The sequence below is a fragment of the Bufo gargarizans genome, chromosome 5 (assembly GCF_014858855.1).
Source record: "Bufo gargarizans isolate SCDJY-AF-19 chromosome 5, ASM1485885v1, whole genome shotgun sequence".
NCBI classification, from domain to species: domain Eukaryota; kingdom Metazoa; phylum Chordata; class Amphibia; order Anura; family Bufonidae; genus Bufo; species Bufo gargarizans.
Window position 1 is genome coordinate 128,290,222 of NC_058084.1, and position 16,839 is coordinate 128,307,060.

Below are 16,839 nucleotides of genomic sequence, written 5' to 3' on the forward strand. Positions count from 1 at the left end.
TAGGGGGGAGATGCAGAAGGCCAGCTGCTCCTTGGATAAATACATAACAGAGAAAGCAACTCATAGAGTATTTTTCAAGGGTTTAAAATATTTTTCGGAGTCTGGACGCCCCGGCAGGTTGCTGGCTAGGATAATTTCACAACAAGGCAAGAAAAATCAGTCTATTGTTTCGATCCGTAATACAGCAGGGGAAATTATAACAGATCCTGAAGGAATCAGGGACACCTTCCTACAATATTTCACCCAGATATATAGCCCCTCTCCTGGCTTGCCGCCTGACCTAGCGACGCGGTTTCTTGAGAGGATCTCACTTCCTGTATTAAATGAAGCCCAAGTAGAATATCTGGAAGAGGAGTTATCCCTTTTGGAACTTCAAGAGGCTTTGGGATCCATCACAGGGAACTCGTCGCCGGGGATGGATGGCCTTCCATATGAGGTTTACCGCAAGCATAGCGACGTGATTCTCCCTCAGTTATTAGAGGTCTTTTCTCAGGCAACACAGGGAGGAAATCTACCATGCACTATGATGGAGGCTCTGATTGTCTTAATTCCCAAAAAGGATAAGGATCCGCTAGAAATGAGCGCCTATAGACCGATCTCGTTATTAAACACAGATGCTAAGCTATTATCTAAAGTTTTAGCTAGGAGGCTTTCACAGGTTATATCAACTATTATTCACCCAGACCAAAATGGCTTCATGCCAAAAAGGGGCACTCACCACAATCTGCACAGGTTATTTATTAACATTCAGTCTCCGGGGTGTGGGGCCCGCTCCATCCTGTCGCTGGATGCCACCAAGGCCTTCGACAGGGTGGAGTGGACTTTTCTCTGGGCGGTAATGAAAAAAATGGGCTTTGGCCCTAGATTTATGGCGATGGTTCAGCTATTATATAGCTCCCCAACTGCTAGGATCAGGATTAATGATACGGTCACAGAGAGCTTTTTCCTAGGAAGAGGCACCCGTCAAGGCTGTCCTCTTTCACCTCTTCTTTTCAATATCTATATTGAACCTTTAGCAGCCAGCATAAGACAGGATTTGCAGGTGGCTGGCTTCGGTTTAATGGGGAAGCATGACCGCGTATCTCTCTATGCAGATGACATTTTGATTTTCCTTCAGCAAACAGAAACTAGTCTCCCTCGTATAATGGATTTGGTTGGCTTTTTCTCCGCTCCGTCTGGCCTAGAGATCAATTGGGAGAAGACTGCTCTCCTTCCTATAGACGAGCTGCGAGGTAACTGGGATGATCAGCTAACTGTCTCTGAATCAATAAAGTACCTGGGGATTTTAGTTTCTGCTAAACCTCTGGAATATTTACAACTTAACTTGATTCCCCTGCTGACAAAGCTGAGGGCTAAATCCAAGATATGGCAAAAAATTCTGCATACGAAAGCTGATAGAATTTCTTTAATCAAAATGGTAGTACTGCCCCAGGTTCTTTATGTCCTGCGCAACTCGCCTGTATGGATCGCAGACAAGTACTTTAGATTAATTGAGCGGATGCTTAATGATCTATTGTGGGGGAGGAAGCGCGTCAGATTGAAGGCGCTCTACTTCTCTATGCCCTATAGTCAGGGAGGCCTTAACCTCCCTTACTTTAGGGGTTACTTCATGGCCTCTCAGCTCTGCCTTTTTAGTGATTGGGAGAATAGCCATTTCTGCAATAAGGTGGTGAAAGACTCAGGCTTTACGGATTTCTTTACTGTATTGGAGTCCGACTATCTATTAAACTCACAGACCGGGTATACACTTTTTTGCAGAATGGCTACAAAGACCTGGCGGGTCATTAGGAGCTGGTGTGGAGTTGAGGCATCGCTTATTTGCACCCCACTGTGGCATAACCTAAAGCTTGTGAATATAAGGGACCTGAAGTGCTGCCAGTACTGGAGGACGAAGAAAGTTCAGTATTTATATCAGGTGGTTAGTGGTGGACAAATTCTGTCCTCAAGGGAAATAGGGGAGAGGGCAGATATGGGTGAGGTGGCTTGGTATGCATATTTTCAATTGAGGTTTGCACTCTCCAGCACTTTGAATAGTCACCTTCTTTTTATAGATTCTCCTGAATTTTTACACAATCTTATTATTAAGAAAACTGCTACAAAAATTAAAATGTCATATTGTTATAGACACTTAATGAAACACTTTTTTATGGGTCTTCTTTCTCCAGGACAGAAGTCCTGGTCTTTGCTACTTTCGGAGGTGGGTCCCCCAGATTGGGAAACTATAGGGGAAAACTTAAAATATGTTTCACACAACTTCAATCACACTGTTGTACAATTTAACATTCTGCACAAAATATATGTGACACCTATGTGGTTATATAGAAGAGGATTTAGGACCTCCTCCGATTGCCCACGCTGTGGCGACTCCGGGGCAGATCATTTACATCTGTTCTGGGACTGCCCGATGGTGGGTGGTTATTGGAGATCAGTCCAGACCACTTTGGCCTGTAAACTGAATATGCTTGTTCCTTTGTCCCCCAGGATATGGGTCCTGGGAGACCTATCGGAGGTTAACTATCAGCCCATAAATCGTCAATTATTGATTAAGGTTATGTTCCTGGCCAGGCTTATTGTTGCTAGACTGTGGCTTAGCTCCTCCATCCCAGATTGTGGTAACTGGATGGCTATGGTTGAGAAGGTGAAGAACCACGAGAAGATCTTGTACAAACAGAGAGGAGCCTACTTAAAATGGAGTGGTCTGTGGGGAGAGTGGGTTACGGTTTAATTCATTAATTTTTTCCCTTTTTTTTTTTTTTTTTTTCCCCTGCAAGGTTGGGAGGGAGGGGGGTGGTTGGGGCGGGTGGGGGATGATTTCAACATTTAAGATATTATAAATGTCGTGTCGATATGTATTTTTGTATCATAAATAAAATATGGAGATTGAAAAAAAAAAACAATCTTATAGAATAATACTGTATGTAGAAGACCTGATAGTGAACTCCAGAGATTATGAAAATATCAAACGTGTGTGATGAGGGAAAATGCATATAAAAAGAATCATTCAATTAACCTGTTTTAATATATATATATATATATATATATATATATAAAAAGAAGGACATATACAGACGTGGACAAAATTGTTGGTACCCTTTGGTCAATGAAAGAAAAAGTCACAATGGTCACAGAAATAACTTTAATCTGACAAAAGTAATAATAAATTAAAATTCTATAAATGTTAACCAATGAAAGTCAGACATTGTTTTTCAACCATGCTTCAACAGAATTATGTAAAAAAATAAACTCATGAAACAGTCATGGACAAAAATGATGGTACCCCTAGAAAACACAGAACATAATGTGACCAAAGGGACATGTTAATTCAAGGTGTGTCCACTAATTAGCATCACAGGTGTCTACAACCTTGTAATCAGCCATTGGGCCTATATATGGCTCCAGGTAATCACTGTGTTGTTTGGTGATATGGTGTGTACCACACTCGACATGGACCAGAGGAAGCAAAGGAAAGAGCTGTCTCAAGAGATCAGAAAGAAAATTATAGACAAGCATGTTAAAGGTAAAGGCTATAAGACCATCTCCAAGCAACTAGATGTTCCTGTGAGTACAGTTGCACATATTATTCATAAGTTTAAGATCCATGGGACTGTAGCCAACCTCCCTGGACGTGGCCGCAGGAGGAAAATTGATGACAAATCTAAGAGACGGATAATCCGAATGGTAACAAAAGAGCCTAGAAAGACTTCTAAAGAGATTCAAGGTGAACTTCATGCTCAAGGAACATCAGTGTCAGATCGCACCATCCGTCGTTGTTTGAGCCAAAGTGGACTACATGGGAGACGACCAAGGAGGACACCATTGTTGAAAACGAATCATAAAAAAGCAAGACTGGAATATGCCAAACTACATGTTGACAAGCCACAAAGCTTCTGGGAGAATGTCCTGTGGACAGATGAGACAAAAATCGAAGTTTTTGCCAAGGCACATCAGCTGTATGTTCACAGATGAAAAAATGAAGCATATCAAGAAAAGAACACTGTCCCTACTGTGAAACATGGAGGAGGCTCTGTTATGTTCTGGGGCTGCTTTGCTGCGTCTGGCACAGGGTGTCTTGAATCTGTGCAGGGTACAATGAAATCTCAAGACTATCAAGGAATTCTAGAGAGAAATGTACTAGCCAGTGTCAGAAAGCTTGGTCTCAGTCGCAGGTCATGGGTCTTGCAACAGGACAATGACCCAAAACACACCGCTAAAAACACCCAAGAATGGCTAAGAGGAAAAAATTGGACTATTCTAAAGTGGCCTTCTATGAGCCCTGACCTCAATCCTATTGAGCATCTTTGGAAGGAGCTGAAACATGCAGTCTGGAAAAGGCACCCTTCAAACCGGACACAACTGGAGCAGTTTGCTCATGAGGAGTGGGCCAAAATACCTGCTGAGAGGTGCAGATGTCTCATTGACAGTTACAGGAAGCGTTTGATTGCAGTGATTGCCTCAAAAGGTTGCGCAACAAAATATTAAGTTAGGGGTACCATCATTTTTGTCCATGCCTGTTTCATGAGTTTATTTTTTTACATAATTCTGTTGAAGCATGGTTGAAAAACAATGTCTGACTTTCATTGGTTAACATTTATAGAATTTTAATTTATTATTACTTTTGTCAGATTAAAGTTATTTCTGTGACCATTGTGACTTTTTCTTTCATTGACCAAAGGGTACCAACAATTTTGTCCACGTCTGTATATGTGTATGTCCCGCAATCACTGAAACACACAACCATCGATTTCAACGAAATTTAAAAAAAAACAAAAAAAAAAAAAACAAATAGTATTTCCCCAATTATTTTGTCAGATGGATGTTTAAGCAAACAGATCTTTTGTTATACACATTGGTCTGATTGGACAGAAATTGGTCAAATAATCTGTTGGTGTAATACAGCCCTAATGGTCCCTTTACATGGGACAATGATCTAGCAGATTGTTAGGAAGAAAGCGTTCCTTGCCGATAATCTGCTTATCACTAGCGCGGACAATCTCCTCCAGTTCCTCCAGAGTATGGGGAGGAGCAATCACTAATGCCATTGCTGTTCCACATGCTGTCTCATTGTTTCCCCGCAGCAGATCATGTGTACACAGCACGATCTGCCTCTGGGAAACGGTGATGCACAAAAGATATAATTACCCGATGAACGAACATACACTGACAGATCAACGGTAAATGTCAATGTTCAGTTGCTGGCCCGTGTAAAGGGTCCTTAAGGCGACATCATTACAAGAATTCTCAGCTCTAAAAGCCCCTTTAGACTGCTCAATTTAGCAGCCGATTGTGGGAAAGGAAATGTTCATTTTTAACAATCGCCTGCTGTCACATCTGTGACAGGTCTCAGAAGGTCTGAAAGATTATCTACGCATTAGTGATCTGACAGCCTATTTCGGTTTCACTTTGTCTGTGTGTTGCTGGTATGGCCACACCTCCTGTTCAGGTGTGGATCATGTGACCTTTACCTCGCCCTATTTAGTCTGACTTTTCCCATCACTCCTTGCTTGGGATAGCTTCATTTGGTCTTGGAAGAGCTAGAGTGAGGTTTGTGTTGAAGTCCTGTTCATCCATCATTCTCTGAAGTTAAGTGTTCCGATTGTTGTGTTTTGTATTCCCCCCCCCTGGTTGTTTACTAGGCCTCAGTGAGACGCTAGTTCCTTCACCAGGGAAGGAACGGGTGGTCTCTGCCCTGTCATTATCTTTAGGGCATCTGAGGGTCACCAGGGTTTTCTAGGTTCCTGTGTATAGGTATCTCTACCATCGAGAGGTGCCCATACGGATAGGAGTTAGGGCCAGGAGCAGGGTTTTATACGTGGTGACCCTTTTCCTTCCCTAGCGGTGAGGCCTAGTGTCTTTCCCCTTCATTCTTGTTGTCTTTTGGTGTTCTCCCCTACTACATCCGTGACATTATCCCAAGCAGATACCGCCATTTTTGTTCTAATCTGTGCAGCCATGGATACTATGTCTGCACTGGTCGAACAGCTGCAGAATCTGACTTTGGAGGTAGCAGACCTCCGCGCAACTGTCTTGCAGATTCAGAGTCCACAGGCTGCTGGTTCCGGTGGTGGGTCCCAGGCCTGTCCTGAACCGAAGGTGGCTCTCCCGGACAGGTTTTTCGGGGGTAGTGACAATTTCATCTGGTTCAGGGAGTCATGTAAATTATACTTTAAGCTGCAGCCATACTCTTCTGGGGATGAGTGTCAACGTGTTGGTATGATTATTTCATTGCTTAAAGAGGACACCCAATCTTGGGCTTTTTCTCTGCCGACCAGATCACCATCCCTCCGGTCGGTAGATGAATTCTTTAGAGCTTTGGGTCTCATCTACGATGACCCGAATTGGATCTCTCAGGCCGAGACCAAGTTACGGAGTTTGCGGCAGGGAGAACATTCCGCGGAGACCTATTGCTCTGAATTTAGGAGATGGGCTACCGATACTGAGTGGAACGATCCTTCTCTCCGTAGCCAATTCTGTCAGGGTCTTTCTGAGAGACTGCAGGACGCGTTGGCTTTTCATGAAAATCCTGTGTCATTGGAGGCAGCAATGTCCCTTGCTAAACGTCTAGATAGACGCCTGAGGGAGAGATCTAGGGGTCCAATAAGGGTACTGCTTCGTTTGACACTTATGGTGGAGAGACACTGGTAGTTGCGCCTTGTGATGAGCCTATGCAGTTAGGAAGAGCTACTCCTGGCAAAAGCTTGGGTTATGTGAAAGGAGTCTGCTTTTATTGTGGCAAGAAGGGACATTTTGTGAATATATTTGTCTGTACTTGCAGCATCAAGGTGTAAACAAAAAGGAAAAAACTTTTAATCCTCAAATTACTATTGGTGGTGTGGTTGGGAAGCAAGAAACCCTACTTTTGTCTTTTACTGGTAGTACCCGTTTTTTCCTGTCTGCCGAGGTGGCGCTAGAGTCTAAAACTGTGAAAATCTAAGCATTTATCGACAGTGGGGCAGGAGTTAAATTGATTTTCTGGACAGTTTGTACTCATTCATGGGTTGACTACTAATGCATTAGAGAAAAGTATTTCTGTCTTTGCAATTGACTCAGCACCTCTCACTCAAAAATGCCTGTCGCAGGTAGTGAATGACATTCATTTAAGAGTGGGTGATTTGCATCAGGAATCTATCTCCTGTTATGTATTGGGGGGTCTGCCTGTTCCGTTGGTGTTGGGCTTACCATGGTTAAGCAAACATAACCCTAACATCGACTGGCAAGCGAGACAGATTCTCGATTGGAGTGATTTTTGCATGGACAACTGTCTTAATGCATAATTCTCTATGGTGACCACTAAAACTGTACCCTTGTTCATTTCAGAATTTTCTGATGTTTTCTCTGAGAGTGGTAATCAGGAGTTGCCTCCGCACCAGGAGTATGACTGTCCCATCAATCTTATTCCCGGAGCTAAATTGCCCAAATCTTGGCTGTATAATCTTTCGGAACCCAAAAGAAAGGCCATGCGAGAGTATATTACTGAGAGTTTGGCAAAGGGACATATTAGACCATCCAAGTCCCCAGTGGCTGCTGGGTTTTTCTTTGTAAAGAAAAAATCTGGTACCCTAAGACCATTCCTGGACTTCCGTGAGCTCAATCGTATTACCTTCCTTTGATTCCAGATTTGTTTAGTCAGATTGTCAGTGTCAATGTGTTCTCTAAGTTTGATCTGAGGAGGGCATATAATCTGGTAAGGATCAAGGAGGGGGATGAGTGGAAGACCGCATTTTATACCCCTGAGGGTCATTTTGAAAACCTGGTCATGCCTTTTGGGTTAACCAATGCTCCTGCGGTTTTTCAACACTTTGTCAATGACCTCTTTCATCATCTGGTGGGGAGGTTTGTCGTTGTATACCTTGATGACATACTAATTTATTTGCCTAATATGGAGACTCATCAGGATCATGTAAGACAGGTGTTACAGATCCTAAGAGAGAATAAATTGTATGCTAAAATGGAAAAGTGTGTATTTGCTGTACAGGAAGTGCAATTTCTGGGTTACCTGCTCTCATCCTCAGGTTTTCGTATGGATCCCGAGAAGGTCCGTGCCGTGTTGGACTGGGATCGACCCGAAAATCTGAAAGCGATTATGCGGTTTTTGGGGTTTAGCAACTACTAACGTAAATTTATCTTGACCTATTCATCGGTGGTTAAACCTTTCACAGACATGACTAGGAAGGGTGTGGATATTTCTGTCTGGTCTGATGCGGCATTACAGTCCTTTTCTGCTGTGAAAGAATGTTTTGCTTCGGCCCCTATTCTGATGCAACCGGACGTGACTCAGCCATTTATTGCTGAGGTTGACGCATCCGAGGTAGGGGTAGGAGCAATCTTGTTGCAAGGTCCTTCACCTAGTAAATGGCCCATGTGCATTTTTCTCAATAAAACTGCAGAAAGGAATTATGATGTGGGGAATAGGGAATTGCTGGGGTAGTCATATCCACTCTTTATCCTGATCTCGAGGCCAGGGTGTTGGAGGCACAGGAGGATGCTCCAGACTCTTGTCCTCAGGGGAAATTGTTTATTCCCTTCGAATTACGTCACAAGGTGTTTGAGGAACATCACTGTACGGTGCTTGCTGGATACCCTGGGAGCAGATCAACTGTCGATCTCATCTCTCGCAGATTTTGGTGGCCGGGGTTGCATAAGTGTGGTGAGGACTGTGTCAGCCTGTGGTACCTGTGCACGTGCTAAGGTGATACATACTCGGCCTTCCGGATCTCTGCTTCCATTGCCCATCCCGTCCAGACCTTGGACCCATTTGTCCATGGATTTTATTACGGATTTACCGAATTCTTCGAGAAAAACTGTGATTCTGGTGGTTGTAGATGGTTTTAGTAAAATGGCACACTTTATTGCATTACCTAGTCTACCCAATGCTAAAACTTGCACAGGTGTTTGTCAACAACATCGTGAAACTACATGGCATTCCCTCTGATGTGATGTCCGATAGAGGAACACAGTTTGTTTCCAGATTCTGGAAAGCGTTCTGTACTCGTCTGGGTGTACAATTGTCCTTCTCTTCGGCTTTACATCCTCAGTCGAATGGACAGACGGAGCGCACTAATCAGAATCTGGAGACTTACTTGAGATGTTTTGTTACAGAGAATCAGGAAGAGTGGTCTTCATTTTTGTCGTTAGCTGAGTTTGCTATAAATAACCGTAGACATGAATCCACTGATCGACGTTTTTTGGGGCATATGGGTTCCATCCACAGTTTGGTACATTTTCTGGTGCTCAAAATTCCGGCATTCCTGAGGAGGAACGGAAAATTTGGTGGAAAATCCAAAATAACCTGAAAAAGATGGGCAACAGGTATAAGCGTGCAGCTGACAGGAGACGTATGAGTGGTCCGGACCTGAGAGTGGGTGATTCTGTGTGGTTGTCTACAAGAAACATTAAACTTAAGGTACCTTCTTGGAAGTTGGGCCCAAGATTTATTGGTCCATATAAGATCACTGCCATTGTTAACCCTCAGGCTTTGAAAATCCATAACTTATTTCATAAATCGTTGCTAAAGAAATGTGTCGAACCTGTTGAGCCCTCCTCCTTGCCTCCCGCTCCTGTCAGGGTAGACGGCAATTTAGAATTTCAGATCAGCAGGATTGTGGACTCCCGATTTCTCTGGAGATCCCTCCAGTATCTGGTTCATTGGAGAGGGTACGGACCAGAGGATAGGATGTGGGTATCAGTGACCGATGTTGATGCTAGTCGTCTGGTGAGAGCATTCACTTTGTTTGTGTGTTGCTGGTATGTCTACACCTCCTGTTCAGGTGTGGATCATGTGACCTTTACCTCGCCCTATTTAATCTGACTTTTCCCATCACTCCTTGCTTGGGATAGCTTCATTTGATCTTGGAAGAGCTGGAGTGTGGTTTGTGTTGAAGTCCTGTTCATCCATCATTCTCTGAAGTTAAGTGTTCCGCTTGTTGTGTTTTGTATTCCTCCCCCCCTGGTTGTTTACTAGGCCTCAGTGAGATGCTATTTCCTTCACCAGGGAAGGTCTCTGCCCTGTCATTATCTTTAGGGCATCTGAGGGTCACCAGGGTTTTCTAGGTTCCTGTGTATGGGTATCTCTACCATCGAGAGGTGCCCATACGGATAGGAGTTAGGGCCAGGAGCAGGGTTTTAAAGGTGGTGACCCTTTCCCTTCCCTAGCAGTGAGGCCTAGTGTCTTTCCCCTTCCTTCTTGTTGTCTTTTGGTGTTCTCCCCTACTACACCTGCTCATCAGTGAAGGAGACCACATACAATACATACATACAAAATGGGAACGAGCAATCACTAATGACATCACTTGTCCCCATACAGAATCATTGTTTGCCAGCAGTAGAGTGCTGTTTAGACAGCAAAACATGCTGCTGGCAAATAATTTAGGTGTCCGCATGAACTATCATATTACCCGATGAACAAGTATTTTGCTCATTCACTGGGTAATTGGTGGCACCTTTAGATTGGCAGATTATCGTAAACAAGCTTATATACTCTCGTTAGCAATAATCTGCATGAACATGGGGCAGTCTAAAGGTGCCTTGAAGAGGACCTTTCATCTGTTTTACTTATAGGAGCTAAACACCTGTACTTGATGCTGACATGTAAATACTGTATGTAAATACTGAGCATTGGAACAGGGAGGAGGAGATGCCAGGATTTCTCAATGGGAATCTACTTCTCCCTGGCTATGCCAGGATCCAATCACATCGGAGCCTCCCTGGCTATGACGCTCTCCGATGTGATTTAAGAAACCAATTCAACTTATAAAAAGGTTATTATGCAAAAAAAAAAATGTTTTATGCAATAAGTGTTTAACTAATTCCTCTAATACCGTACTTTAATTAGATTTTTTTTTTCTGCAGGATTGCAACTGATAGATTTCACATCAGATTTTGCTGGATGAATGGACACAGACATATGTCTTTCCCAGCTAATAAATATTTGACAAATACAAAATAGACAAAATGATTGCAGTTTTGGCATATATTTCAAGTAATTTACTAGTCATTTCTTTTTAGTAAAAACTTGATCAGTTTAACACCTTCCAAACACAGCCAGTTTTCACCTGACACAGCCTATTTTTGCAAATCTGACATGTGTCACTTTATGTGCTAATAACTTTGGAATGTTTTGACTTATCCAAGTGGACTTTATGTTTGTGGTACATTTGGATTGATATGTTTTACCTTTACCTATAACAATTCCAAACGTATAAGAAAATTTGGAAAAAATAAAAAATTTCTAAATTCGAATTTCTTTGTTTCGGACTAAAGATGAGCGAATTTTCCAAAAATTTGAATAAATCTGAATAAATTTGCAGCAAATTACGTTAAAAAGGCTATTTACTGGCTACAGTGAGCCTTTACAGTTGTGTAGAACACTGTGCCTTGCAGTAACACGCATAGGGAGTCTGCTTTGGTAGTGAAATAATATTGTGAGTCTGTATGACATGCAGATGACAGGCATCGCACTTAGAATCACTGCACACTTCACTTATTTGGGCAGTCCCGGGGCCAAAACTGACCAAATAACTTAAGTATCGATGTTATTGCCAAGAAGCGTACTCCTTTTACACCGTCATCAGCTGATTCCACATAGATAACTACAGAACTTGTTATACAAGTAGTGCCCCCATTACAGAGTGGAGAGGGTGTCAGGAGTATGTTTGTGTTAATGTCACTGTTTATTTTGCCCTTCGTCTGATCCGTCATAAGAACAACACCCTGTCTTTTGAGCATCCTCCTTCACATGGTCAGCATTTGGTCAGTAATCCATCAGTATTGCTAATGCCAAAAAAAAACAGGAGTGGATCCAAAACAGAGATGACACGTGAACTCCTGATTTTGGATACCAAATCACAAACCAATATATTTTTTTTGAACGGGGGAGAAACAAACATTTATTTAACAAACAGGATATTAACACACACAAAATACAAAACAGAAGGGGCAAAACCACAAGATTTAAAAGACAAACTGGAAAAACAAAGTGCTTCATCAACAAGAATGGATTGACGACCAGTGTCGGGGTGACCACGAGGATAATGCATACGGATCAAGAAATGTATGAAGTTATGGCTGATAACTGGAGGACAGTCCAGCAAACAAGCTGTCTTCAGCTCATTCCAAGACAAGCTGGGTTGCTAAGTGGATTCTAAAGTGTCTGAAGAAATGCAAGTAAAGACATCGCTGCTAGCCACGTAAGGTCTTGAGAACTGATCACCAGATTACCAAAACAACAGTCAAAGCTTCTTTGGAACCACGCCCCTACGATAGCTGTGAGCGCCTCGGAGCCGTTATACAGGAAGAGCAGGAGGCAATATCTTAGGTAAAACCTTCAATAGATTGTCCTCTTTGTACATCCCACAGAACCAACCTGTCCAAACAATACGGTGCCTTGGTGAGTGGAGACTTGGATGAAATCTGTATGAGCACAGCCAGTGGATCTGTACTTTCCTTTAAGTCTAGGTAAACTGGAAAATGTGGCTTTTAAGTTTAGCTCTGAGCCGACTTCAATAGCAAGACCCTTCTGCTTCTCAGCATCTATGTGGGCAGATAGGTGTGATAGAGATGTGTGAATATCTTTCTTTCATGTAACTAGATTGATTTTCTTATGTAGTTGCTTTAAGCTGCTTGTTCCTTATCTCAACTGCCTCCCCTCCCCCTTTGCTTCAAGCTGTCTCTTTGACCAACACTGAAGCCTACAGCTATTAGATGGGTGTTGTAGTTTTGCAACAGCTGGAGGGCCGCAGGTTGAGCATCTCTGCCTTAGGGGTTTCACAGGAATTCAGGCAAAATGGAGGTGCATATTTTATGCAGATTTCAATATTCAATATTTTATGCAGAGCTCAACATTTATTACCCTGATTCTGCTGTTTACAGAAAACCCCCACATGTGGTTGTAAACTACTGGAGCACCATATGGTTTTTTGAGGTCAGATTTTGCTGGAATGGATTTTGAATGTCATGTTGCATTTGAAGAGACCTTGAAGTATCCCTACAGTAGAAAAACACCAAACTTGACCCCATTTTGGAAAATACAAATTTGTAGTTTTTATTTTTTCCTGAATACAGCAACACCCCATATATGGTTTTACAGTTTGCTCACTGCAGGGCTCAGAAGGTAAGGTGTGCCATTTGACTTTTGGAGGGTAGATTTCCCTGGAAAAGATTTCAGACACATGTTCATTTTAAAGAGACCCTGATGAACCACTAAAGTGGAAACCCCCCCCCCCAAAATGACCCTATTTGGGATACTATACCTCTCAAGGAATTTATAAAGGATTGTAGTGAGTGCTTTAACACCACAGACATTTCATAGAATTTAGAGACACTTGGCTGTGAAAACCTTTTTTCCAATAAAATGTTGCATCAGCCTGGTATTTTAAATTTCCACAAGGCTTAACAGGAGAAAAAACACCACAAAATTGGTTACCCTTTTTTTCTGAATATGGCAATTCCTGTATGTGGTTTAATACTGCTATATGGGTACACCGCAGGCCTCAGAAGGTTAGGAGTGTCATTAGGCTTTTGGAGGGTAGATTTTGCTGGAATAGTTCTAGTGTGTTATTTCACATTTGCAGAGCCTGCCCATGAGGTACAGTACACTGTAAAACCCCCAAATTTACCCAGGGGGTATAGCTGTAGGCTTTACACCACATGTGCTTTATTTATGTATTTATTTTTTGTAAATTCACTTTTATTAGATTTTTATCACAAATACAAAACATAATACAATTACCAGGTAGTATAAAGACAGCTGGTTGAAAATATGTGTTACACATAAAGGCATAACCGCAAGGTTTACATAAAGTTACCCAAGACGAGGTTTGCAAATTGACATGTGCACACTCTACTTGCTCAAAAGACAGACAAGGTCCAAGTAAGTCTAAGTATAATGATACCTTGCGAGTTTGTATGTTTCCTTCACCAGGTACATCTTCGTATACATAAAGTCACAGGACAAGGACAAAAGCAGATAAACAGGTGGGGAAAAACAGAAAAAGGGGGGGGGGGTTGGGCAGGGTTTCGGGGTTGGGGTTTTCCTGAGGGGGTACTACCAGCAGAACCTGTGGTTATGATCACAGTAAGTCTGAGAGCGCACTCACCATTAGCACTGTAGAGGAAATATAATATCCTATAAGAGAGGATTATGTAATCTATGGGTAGCTGCCACCTCCTCCAAGTGGAGGGGTGTGGAGAGGTTTGGCCTCCTTATGATAGTCCCCTAAAGATCCTTCAAGGGTTCCATATTTTCAGGAAGCTATCATGTTTCCTCTCTGTCCAGCTAATGAGCTCCTCAAAGTTGCACATCTGGTCGAGCTTTGCGCACCATTGTTTCAAAGAGGGAGGTGTTGATTGTAACCAATGGAGCCGAATCAGCCCCTTTGCCGCTGCCAGCGTATGCGTAATAAGGTTTGTTTTAGAAGGACGGTACAAGTCGCTCGGTTTGGCCAGAAAGACCATGTCTGGTGATATTTGAAAGGGCGGCTTGTATATCTTCTGAATAACTGATACTATTTGCGTCCAAAATGTTTTTATGGGATCACATGTCCACCACAAGTGCAAGTAGGAAACCCCGGACGTTTTACATCTCCAGCACATGTCCGTGTCAGAGACGTTGTGCAAGAAGAGGAACTCAGGTGTCCTATACCAACGACACAAAAGCTTATAGTGGCTTTCTTGTAATCGCACACACCGGGATTAAAGTGTGTCAGTATAAAACAGGTCTTTGTTTCTGATAGGGCGATGCCCAATTGTCTCCGGATGGAGGTGAAGAATGCACGGGATCAGAGAATTGGGATCATCTGCAAAATATACAGTACTTTTGGCATGATATATGTTTTCAATAGGTTTCTTCTACCATGCCATGATACCCACAGTGAATCATAAGATCTTAGTAAGCTCCACAAGCAGTAGAGAGTAGTTCAGATGATAGAGCTCTGAAACCAATGGGTTTGTTGCTAAAAAGAGTAATTCATCTACAAAAGCTAAGAACTTTAACTGTCTTTCACCCAGTGTCAATCCTTGAATGTGTTCTTGTTCCCTGACTGCCTGAAGCAAAGATTCCATTACCAGTACAAAGAGGGTAGGAGATAATGGGCACCCCTGTCTCGTTCCATTTGTTATTTCAAAGGTAGGCGACAATGTGCCATTAATGTTGAGATGAGCATGAGGGAACTGGTATAGCGAAAAAATTGCATGCATCAGTGGTTTCGGGAGAGCCAATTTGCAGAGGGCTGCTTCCATGTATGCCCATTGACCATGTCAAAAGCCTTCTCGGCATCAACGCCTAGAATAACTAGGGGTACATTAGAAATGTGATCCATGTGGATGACATGGAACAGTTGTGTTGAGTTTGTTTTCCCCTCTCTGTCATAGATGAAACCAACTTGTTCTGGGCCTACTAAAGAGGGGATGATAGGTCTGAGTCTTTTAGCAAGCAGTTTGGCTCATATTTTCAAATCTTGATTTAACAAAGAGATTGGTCTGTAACTGCCGTATTCTGAGGGGTCTTTTCCTTCTTTGGGAATTAAGGTGATAAAAGCCTCTTGGGCTTGTCTGGGAAGGGAGCTCCCAGTAAAAAGGGCATTGCAGACCTTTGTCAGATGGGGCACTAGGATCTATTGGAAAGTATTTAAGTAATGGAGGGGAAAACCATCTGGTCCTGGGCTCTTTTTGGGAGAGAAAGTACAGAGAACCGCTTTAAGTTCCTCTTCAGAGATTGGTCGGACGAGGCCCTAGCAATTTCATATGTCGAGGAGACAGGTTTGCAGGAATCGATTTTGATTGCGTGTATAAGAGACTTAACTCTAGTTTTCTTGAGGAGAGAGGACATTAGTCGGCCACCTTTATCCCCATGTGCATATAGGAGATGTTTCAAGTATATGTATTTTTTTGCCGATTGAGTCAAGAGATAGATTTTGAGTTTGGCCCTCAAGGTCACTAGCTCCTCTTGAAGAGAGATGGCTTTGGATCTCTTCTGAATTCTCTCAACAGCTGCAATCTGCTGCAGGATGCTATCCACTTCCTTTTGCTTGGCTCTTTTTAGTTTGGAGCCAAGAGCTATAAAGATTCTTCTAAAGCTTTATGTGCCTCCTAGACAATCGGTGCTTCTACCTCATCTACTGAGTTTAGTGCAAAATAATCTTGCAGGTGTTTGCTCACTTCCTGGCGGATGTTATCATTACTAAGGAGGGACTCATTTAATCTCCACGACCATTCTCCCTTAGGCAACTTTCTCATGGATAATGTGATGTACGTGCCTGTAGCAGCACTGACTTAGATACCGGTATGTGGTCTAATCTCGGAAAAGAACCATGTGTAGCTGACCTAATCTCTTGTTTGGGGGTGTAGGTGTATCTACCAGCCCTAGCTCCTGCAATTTAGTGTGCAGCTTTCCAATTTCCCTCTGTGTTATATGGGAGCGTTGTGATGATTAATCTAATAGTGGATTTAGTATTAGGTTTAGGTCCCGTCCCCCCCCCCCAAGATAATTTGACCCTTGGTGAACAGTTTCAGGTTCTCTAAAACTTGCAGTTACCGGGGTACCTGTTTCATATTTGGGGCATATACATCTGCTAAAGTGTATTTACTGGCAGCACTAGAGCCTTTGAGAAAAAGAACCTGACCTTCAGCATCAGAGTACTGCTGTGTGACCTGGAAGGTTATGGATTTATGGATCGCAATTGTCCCTCCTTTCATATGGGAGGTCTCCTGGCAGCTGTGGAACCACTGATTGAAGTAATGGTTAAGAATTTTCAGAATTTTATATTTTCTGAAGTGGGTTTCTTGTAGGAAGGCAATACTGGTCTTGAGTTTGCATAATAGAAAGATGATACCGATATAAGACCAAAG